The 9,005-nt window shown below is 37.3% G+C and overlaps 1 long non-coding RNA gene across 1 annotated transcript; it reads right to left on the reverse strand.

Annotated features, from left to right (window-relative positions):
• Positions 1 to 7,409: 7,409 nt before the first annotated feature.
• LOC134820134 (uncharacterized) lies at positions 7,410 to 8,298 on the reverse strand. The gene is made up of 2 exons (XR_010160852.1): positions 7,759 to 8,298; positions 7,410 to 7,630 (listed from the first exon to the last, which is right to left on the reverse strand). It is a non-coding gene; the product is annotated as an uncharacterized LOC134820134 (long non-coding RNA).
• Positions 8,299 to 9,005: the final 707 nt, after the last annotated feature.

The following is a 9,005-nucleotide window of genomic DNA, read 5'->3' on the forward strand; positions in this document are numbered from 1 at the left end:
ACACAACTAAACAACAAACAAATGCTTGCTCACCAGTGGTGACGCAATCGTAGGGGCATGCAGTTGGTTCAGATAACTCTCACCCCGACGACAGCGTCGAGAAATTATCAAATGATGCATTTGCGCCATACTGGACACATTTTATATTTAATATTTTGTGGTTTGTAGAAATTAGTGTCATCTAAAGTATAGCTTAACTGGCGAGCAAGCATCGTCCCACTCGGCGGGGACGAAAATACCGAGTCCAATCACAGAAAGTTAACCAAAAGATAAAAACAAGAGCTCGGATATCAACAAAAATCACACGCTCCAGACGACGGGGGAAGAGAGGATAGGAAGTAAGCTGCTGGGCTCAACAAATTTTGATAATTGTAAACAAATTTGTTCTTGTGCCCTATAATAATTTGGTATTGAGGTATGACCCTGTACTGTGCGTGATAGTGAAAATGAAAGTGAATGTGAATCTGTAATGCGAACGAAATGAGTTATGGCCAGACGATTCTTCAATTTCAAAATAATAAAGTCAAAGGACTCTGTTTTAAAATACAAGCTCATTCTTATCGAAGTTTAATTCTGTCCATTCTAATTCTTCGTACCTGGACTGTATCTTGAGTAGCTCACTTTTCAGTGTTACTTTAACTAAGTTCGTTGACTTAGTAAAGCTTATCATACTGTCAATTTTTCGACAGTCGTTCCACATTTTTGTTGATTGATAAATGAAAGAGGAGGATGGGTTCGGGGTGATGAACTGGTCTGAACGTCTTTGTGATGGTGATCTGTGGAGTAAAGATAGGAGTGAGATTGGAGATTCTAATCTGACAATTTTGAACAGTTCTAATAGACATGTGTATTTGTACAGGTTGTGGACGGTAAGAAGGCCGTTCTTGTTAAACAACGGCTTTGTATGCTCTTTTTCAAAGAATTCTCTTCCTAGGATTTGTTCATCTATACAACGTGTTCTGGCACATGTTCTAAATTTATCTAGATATGCTTCAAGGTCACCAAATAGTATTCTGATACATTTTTTCTGAGTGATGAAGATAGGTTGAAGCATATTATTACTCGACCCACCCCATACCGATATTCCAAATCTTAGGTGTGACTCAAATAACGTGTGGTACAATTCTTTATGGTGTTTTTTCGGGATAACGTGTCGTATTCTACTGAGTCTTCCGATCTCACACCTAAGTTTCGAGTTGAGGGCTCTTATTTGAACATCCCATTTTAGCTTTTCGTCAATAATAACACCTAAAAACTTGGTCTCTTTAACTTGCTTTATTACCGTATTATTTAGAGTTAGTATATATTCTGATTCGTTATCTGCCTCATTATCAGTAGCTGTACGTGACGGATTGAAGTGAATGTAGCAGCATTTCTTTATATTTATATGTAATAGATTGCATTTCATGTACTGGTGTAACAAACGGAGAATTTCGTTTGCTCTTGCATACAGTTTTTTTCTACATTCATCTACTACGAATATGTTTGTGTCATCTGCAAATAGTATGAACTTGCCCAGATCAGTTGTTCTAAATAAGTCGTTAACATATATTATAAATAGCAAGGGTCCGAGACAAGAGCCTTGGGGAACTCCAAAGAGAACAGGCAGCTTGTCAGACTCTTCGCCCAGTACAGAGACATATTGATATCTATTAGAGAGATAACTAGCGATGAGTCTATTGGCGTTTCCACGTATTCCATAGTTGTCTAGTTTATTAAGTAGTTTTTCATGTGAGATCGTGTCAAACGCTTTAGATAGATCAATAAATATTCCAAGTACATGCAGTTTTTTGCTAAGACAGGATTCTATGTAATTCACTGAGGAGTTGAGGGCATGGCTTGTGGAGTGATTTTTTCTAAATCCGTACTGGTTCTCGTAAATCATTTTCTGGGACTGAAAGAAGCTATACAGTCTGTTGTAAATAATTTTTTCAAATATCTTACCAAAAACAGCTAAAGTTGATACTGGCCTATAGTTTTCCAGCAATTCCTCATTATCCTTCTTATAGATCGGACTGATTCTCCCAGTCTTTAAATCATCTGGGAATACTCCATTCCTCATGCATTCACTGTATAATAAAGATAGTATAGGACAGATCACTCTAGACGATTCTTTAACTACATGTATTGGGATGTCGGATGACTTCCCATTCTTCAGTTCAGATATAATCATTCTAACCTCGTCAGCTGTACAGTCATTAATGAAAATACTGGACGTGTTTGCTCTAGGCAGGTAGTCATAAAAACTAGGAAGATTGTTAATAGTTAGTTCTCCAATTTCATTATATGCCCCGTTTAAATTAGACGCTAGAGAAACAAAATACTTATTAAATTCATTGGCTATTACTCTACGATTGGTTATCTTCTCATTGTTTATAGTAAACAGTGGTTTTATTTGCCGTTTCTGTTTGCCCCGTATTTGATTAATCAGTTCCCATGTCTTCTTACTATTACCGTTTGTGTCTGCAAATTTTCCCATGAAATACTTAGTTTGAACATCTTTGCGATCTTTTTTAACCATCCTTCTATAATCCTTATAAGTTTTGTATCTAGAACGTTTTTCACAACATTTCAAGCATTGACATGTTCCACCTTTATAATCAGTTTCACCGAGTTTACATTTTTTCTTTCTAACTTTAGCCCAATTGTCATAGAGTTGGTGCTGATGCTTGATTTTGGCTATAAGCCCAGGTGTGATCCATGGGTTATTTTGTGTAGTTCTTTTGGAAGACTTAGGGGTTGCCAACTTACACGTTTTATCGATACTACTTTTGAAAACATCATGAAATACCGTGAAGTTGTCAATTACTTTATTCTCTAATTCATGTTCCAAGTCCTTTACAAAAGAGGTAACATTAGACTTACAGTAGTCGTAATATTGTTTATATTTTAGGTTACTCTTAGTGGATCCCATACTCTTTTCAAATATTTGAAAGACTGGTGAGTGGTGGGATATACGATCAGTAAGTGTGCCTGAGGCTATTATACTCTCTACATCGTTAGTTATAATATTGTCAATACACGATACTTTACAACCTGGCTTCTCATGAGTTGGCAGAGATATTAGGGGAAAAAATCCTCTACTGAACAGGACTTCCTCATAACGTTTTACAATCGCATTATCCTTATTATGTAGATCAATGTTGAAATCACCTGCCAGGTAACTGCATTTCGGCAAATTATCGAGAATTGCTGAGAGTTCTAATAATGCAACATTTACATCACCACTTGGAGGGCGATACACTACACCAACAGTGACCGGAGTATTCTTGCTGCTTATCGTAACAAATAGAGTTTCTAGGTTTTCAGATATATGGGACAAATTGCCATTTACTGTAGCACTGAGGGTATCACATACATAAAGAGCGACTCCAGTGCCTTTTCTTTTATCTTGCAAAGTGTTTTGGTAGAAACTATTGTATCCAGTCAGTTGGTAAAGGTCACTTAATTCGGGGCCTTCATTTGTTTCTGCTAAAGCAATGATCGAAAATTTCATATATCTCTGTAGTTCTATTGCCAGAGTATCAAAGTTAGATTTATTACCATCGATATTTTGAAATAATAATGATGAGTACTCGTTCATTTGGTTGCAAAATGTTTTATTAAATTCTTTAACGCTATATGGGTTACAGTTATTGAGTAATCGGTTGATGTTTACAAGTGTTTCATCAATGTCAGTACTATTATTTTCAGAGTCAGTATCTTCATATATAAACGGATTGTAACGAGTACTTGCTAAGTGTACACAGTTAGGGCAGTAAAAATCTTCATATATTTTGTTTGTACTGGATTTAGTATAGCATTTATGGTGCATAGCACAGTCACACCTACAACATTCAGCAATGAATTGGCCAATGGAAATGAATTTTGTACAGACAGGGCATACCTCTTTGGTCAATTTATTCATGGGTACGGTACGTAACCTTCCCCATGTTGAGTCGCAGCAGCAGCAGGAGAGGAACCACCCATCGTCTGGGAGTATAAGCGATTGTCAACTTTATCCGATCTCTTCTTCCTTCTATCAGTCCCTCCATTCATCCTTAAAAGTATTGTATTACGTATAAGAACCCCCAGTTTTGCTGTACCACTCCAATTGAGGTGTAAATAGTCCGGTCTCTGGTTTCGTCCAATGTTCCTAGAGAATTGCTGGCTTAGGAGCCCAGCCTCATCACAGAACATGTCAAAACCAGGTACCAAAGTCACACCAAAGTTGGAATGGAGCAGCTCCTTAAAAATTAATTCATTATAATGTGCAACTTTACGATTTAGCTCAACGAGTTTGGTTGGCAGCAGCGGACACACAAATATATTTGCTTTGGGGTTAAGCGCTTGGATCATTTCTACTTTCTGAACAAATGGTTTAAAAACATTGTTCTTTATATCAGCGGTATTTTTGATCTCAGGTTTCCTGATATCATTTATACCACACATCAAGAGAACATTCCTGTATCCACATGAAACTGTAGGATTTATATCCCCCACTACCGGAGCAAAATACTGTTTTCCGGGGAGCCACTGCCCAAATGATTTTTTGGGGTCCAGCCCGAATTTGAGACCACCAGTATGCGAGTCTCCGATGATACATGTAGAGTTCCTGTTTCTAAAGCTAACTGAACGAAAAGTTAGGCTGTATCTCACCCCACCAGTTATTGCCCCATCCTCGATACAGTGGCTGTAGAACTCTTGGCTGCGTCGAGTCATGCGATACATGGATCTTGGCTGTCCCTTTTCATCCACTATGTATAGATCTGTTGAATCTTGATAACAGTTTTGGAGGAAGCAATGAAGAGATGGACACAGTTCTCTTATGTTGTTTAGTGCTACCTTTCTATTGAGGGAGTTAAAAGCATTCTTGGCATCGATCAACAACACTGCTTCGCAGTCTTCGTCCTCAAAAACTGCTTTCATTCCGTGAATAGCAGCTTCTATGCCCGACTCTGTCCCTGAACATGTTTGAAGACTCCCAGCAGCCATTTGGATGTCCAACTTGAGTATTCTTGTGACTGCTTTGGCAACGATTCTTCGAAGGACTTCTCCAATTCCTATAGGTCTTATGGCAGGAACTATAGAGCCAGGCTCTTTGTCAAGGGGTATAAGTCTTCCTGCAACAAACTCTTTTAGGTAGCTAGATGGAGTTTGTTCTGTGCAGAGCTTTTTAGTCAGATCAGCTACTGTCTGGGCAAGCTTATCTGATTCAGTGCTGTGGAATCTTGAGCATATCATATGCTTGAAAATATGGGCACTTATCTTTGTTGGACCTCCTGCACCATCTAGATCTTTTGCCACTTTCTGAATCAGGTCAGCATCAATACTTTCATAAATTACTTGATCAGGAAGCTCTGATTTGACCTCTAGCATGACCTCCGGATGTTCAGGGCTAGCTTCTGGGTGCTTTTTCTTAAGCTCATCAATGACTGCTTGTGTAAGATTATGTACACCACTGCTAAGTTTTTCTTCATCATTGATGTACTTAAGGGCTTTCTGGACTCGCCCTTGTAGCATCAATCTGCAGAAAGCTTTCTTATGATTCATGACCCTGTCTTTTTTCTTTTTGTCCAGATGAGCCTGAATTTGACGGCATTGTTTCATAATTGCATCAATTTCACCGTCTGCCCACAACTTAAGCCTTTCCTTTAGATATTTGGTGTTCTGCTTGGGTTTCGATTTTGGTGTTGGGCGCTGGAGCATCAAAGGCATGAACACATGGACGAGCTTTAAGGAAAAGGGTTTCCATTTTGTGTTATACGTAAACTCACTGAGAATCCTAGCCACCTCCTCAATGTAGTCTTTCCCGGCTCTGCCTCTTGGAACTTCAAATAAATTGCTGCGCCAAGTTATCATCTCTGTATATACTTCATCAAGTTTTGCTCCTATCTCCTCTTCCCCTATCATCTTGCCCCATCTTATAGATTCTTGAAGTCTGTGTACACATTCTTTGCAATGCCATGGTTCTGTTGACTGGTCCTCAAAAAACTTAAGTTGTTCCTCTTCACTTAGCACACATCGATCATGGAACCATCTGGAACACATACCTTCACAACCAATAGCCTTATCCTTCCCCTTAAGGACTTTTGAACACTTCCCACATAACCATTTGCCTTCAGCATTTTCTGATACTGCATCTTGACCATTACGGATGTCATTCAAGGTCTGAGAAAGGGTGGGGATTCCACATAAATCCGATTTTGCAGTGACAGGGTTTTCTTCTACCTTATCTGATTTCAGAACCAACTGCATGCCCCTATGATTGCATCACCACTGGTGAGCAAGCATTTGTTTGTTGTTTAGTTGTGTTGAAAGGGAACATTACTTGATTAATTCATCCATTCGGATTTTAATAACGATGAGCTATGATATACCGTTCATCTTAGACTATTGGATCAATCTTATTATATGATTAGATTTTATTAATGAACTTGGCACACAAAAGATTATAATGCGGAGGTTGGCTGGCTCTTCTATAATAAATACGACACTTCAATTTACAGTTCATGCTTGCTAGAGATAAGACAAAATATTATCAGACTATACATGCAACATGAGTAACTGGTGGATAAGCCTTCGGTAAAAACGGATCCGGAAAAGTCAATGCGGCACTCGGGTCCTTGGTATTGTCGTCGGTATATTGTCCATTATCTACGTTCTGCTTTCGTAGTTTAAACAATAGTGAGTTCTAAATATACAGCTTTAAACCGATTAAGTATGAATGAATGAAATACCTGACAATCCGCACTCTTATAATCCAAAAGCATGAGTAACTCATCTAGTGATGTATGATTTCTAGAAACTTTAAATTAATTTTGGCGCTCACAGGTCCTCATAAATATGTGATCGCCGCATAAGGTTCTGTAAATGCGCAGGGCACCTTCAAGCTTAAATTATTCACCTTACTGAGGCAGTCAACCAACGCGCGGCTTTATTTTTATGATATGATATGTTTTGATTGTTATTAATAAATACCAAAATTTAAATTTGTTTTCCTTCCTAGAGCTACTAATCACGGACGAACCAGACACTAACTCACTATTTACAATCGGACTCGACTGGGACTCACGGACCGACCTACCTGGTTGCTCCATAGGTGAAGCTGATCGAGCTGACTGCTGAGGAATAACATTTGTTGTCATGATATGTGGTCGGAAACAGGTATATGTGACTCCGCTCTCTGTCGTCTACGTTCCAGGACCTCGTTTAGTTTTTGACCCTTCTGTTACAACCTATTCCTGACCTTAATTGATACACAATAAAATGGAATGTTAATACAAAATAAAACTCGGAATTATAATAAATAAACTGAAATAGAAGGTGTTAATAAATTAACACTAGATATTATAATAATTCACTTACTCACTAACCTCCCTAGACCTGTACCCGATTCCCACTATAAACTAACTACTAACTACTAACTAAAACTACTACACTAAAATATCACCAAATAATATCCGAACTAAAAGTCTTTACTTCCTACTAAAATATATTACTAAAACTATGTTTATACAAATTACACTTCTTCGTTACTATCTTCTTTCTTCTAGTTGACTACTACTTACACTCCTAGCTACTGTTTACTATATCTTCTTATCTTCGTTCCACACTCCACTACAATACTACACACACACACTAAAAACACCTGAAATATGATTCTTAAGTAATACAATAAATATGAATCATCTACAACATAAGAAATATATAAACCTACAACTATCATCAATCAATATAAAAGAATAAACCTAAACTATAACCTACACTAGAACCTACCGGTGTTCTACTACACTATCCACGAAGGACTTCGCAGGCTGGTACACCTTCTACACAGCACTGTTACTCTAACACACCTTCTGTTACTCCTTCCTCGTTGGATCTCTTCTTTACCTCTTCTTCACCGTGACACCTTCTCACATTAGCTATAATATATATTTATAATACAAAGAATAATCTTAGAACTCATATATTATAACACTCATCCCAATTTTAAAATTTTTTAAAAATGCCCGAAAACCGATCCACCAAAATACAAAAAGAACTGTCGTGCACAACACGCCGCGCCGTTCTAAATCTCAAATTTTGCTAGTAATAAGCAAAATTTTCCTTTCACAAAGGAAAAAGGTCTACTTAAAAAATCGTTTAAAATCCACGTCATTTTAAAACTTCCGTCTCAATCATCTGAATCAAAAATTATCAGATTTACAAAATTCAAAGTACCCCATAATACTGCAGAATTCTGCAAAATCATAACTTACGATTAAAATTGGTGTTTTCACCGAAACTCCCTTTTAAAACATACCGTTTTTCTTGAGAAATTGCTGTGTTAGAATTTTTACTAGAAAACTGATTAAACTGGAGCTAGGTCAATATTCCGAAGAATAAGCCGACAGTTTAGCAAAACCTCTCTTAGTTGAACTGGAAAAAAGCTTCCACCAACTGTAACAATCAAAATATAGGTTATTGCTCAACTGTTTCTAAAACTCAGTTTTCCAGTAAGATACAAACTAATCAACAGCTTTAACAATATCTTAACATGCACACTCGATATTTATATTTTATATGAATTGATCTATTTGTTAGCAGTGTTAAAATTGATACTGACAGGTACTGACTAACTGACAAGAAATTAACTGCGAAAAAAAAACTGCTTGATTAATTCATCCATTCGGATTTTAATAACGATGAGCTATGATATACCGTTCATCTTAGACTATTGGATCAATCTTATTATATGATTAGATTTTATTAACGAACTTGGCACACAAAAGATTATAATGCGGAGGTTGGCTGGCTCTTCTATAATAAATACGACACTTCAATTTACAGTTCATGCTTGCTAGAGATAAGACAAAATATTATCAGACTATACATGCAACATGAGTAACTGGTGGATAAGCCTTCGGTAAAAACGGATCCGGAAAAGTCAATGCGGCACTCGGGTCCTTGGTATTGTCGTCGGTATATTGTCCATTATCTACGTTCTGCTTTCGTAGTTTAAACAATAGTGAGTTCTAAATATA

Source organism: Bolinopsis microptera, chromosome 1 (genome assembly GCF_026151205.1).
Source record: "Bolinopsis microptera isolate Bmic1 chromosome 1, MBARI_Bmic_1.0, whole genome shotgun sequence".
Lineage (NCBI taxonomy): Eukaryota > Metazoa > Ctenophora > Tentaculata > Lobata > Bolinopsidae > Bolinopsis > Bolinopsis microptera.